Source organism: Mytilus californianus, unplaced genomic scaffold (genome assembly GCF_021869535.1).
Source record: "Mytilus californianus isolate M0D057914Y unplaced genomic scaffold, xbMytCali1.0.p SCAF_6, whole genome shotgun sequence".
Classification (NCBI taxonomy): domain Eukaryota; kingdom Metazoa; phylum Mollusca; class Bivalvia; order Mytilida; family Mytilidae; genus Mytilus; species Mytilus californianus.
This window is the reverse complement of record NW_026262712.1, coordinates 45316175-45316989: the sequence shown is the minus strand read 5'-3', so window position 1 is coordinate 45316989 and position 815 is coordinate 45316175. Positions and strand designations below refer to the sequence as shown.

At 30.4% G+C, this 815-nt stretch overlaps 1 non-coding gene across 1 annotated transcript; it reads left to right on the top strand.

Moving 5' to 3' along the window:
• Positions 1 to 386: 386 nt before the first annotated feature.
• LOC127707028 (U2 spliceosomal RNA) lies at positions 387 to 573 on the top strand. Its single transcript, XR_007984713.1, has one exon. It is a non-coding gene; the product is annotated as a U2 spliceosomal RNA (small nuclear RNA).
• The last annotated feature ends 242 nt before the right edge of the window (positions 574 to 815 follow it).

The following is an 815-nucleotide window of genomic DNA, read 5'->3' as shown; positions in this document are numbered from 1 at the left end:
TTTCTTTGTCAGGTAAAACTCAGAATTTTGGCAGATTTTGAGAGATTACCACAAGAAAAATTCAGTAAGTATTGGTGTCAAGATAACCTATTTTGTAGAATAGTGGATGAAAAGTTAGAAATTTTATTTTTTTGATTGATTTGATTTAAAGTAATTTATTCTAAAAGGGGGGTGTTTCACTCGTCTACTAGGTTGTATATCTAACAATGAATCTGATATCAGGTTTATTGTCTAAATATTTACTAGATACATATAGAATTAATAACTTAATAAGTATATTTGGTATTATTTATTGTTATATACATATTACTGTTACAATTGTACTATCTGTGATATTATGATTTTATAATTGATTGTATACAGTATATGATATGATATCGTGCGTAATAAATGTTTGAAATATAAAAAAAAAAAAAGTATCTGTTCTTATCAGCTTAATATCTGATACGTACCCCATGTGGGTACTTCGATATTAAACTGATTTTTGCAACTAGGTGAGATGTTAGGTGCTTGCACCGCTCTTGCCACGAGTTGGCCTGGTATTGCAGTACCTCCAGGATCGGCTCACTCCCCCATTTTGGGGAGAAAAAATCAAATAGAAAAATAGATTCCCCTCTTTACACCATCAAACAGCCTGAATTAGATATTATCATGATTATTGGACTAAAATTCGTAGGTTCGCCTGAAGAGTGTAGTTTCTGTTTTTTAGATGATACGATTGTCATTTTAACTGCAGATGAGAGAATGGTAACATTTTATAAATTTGGTGTATCTTTTTAATAAAGGATTAAGTTCAAATTGAATACTTGGGTACT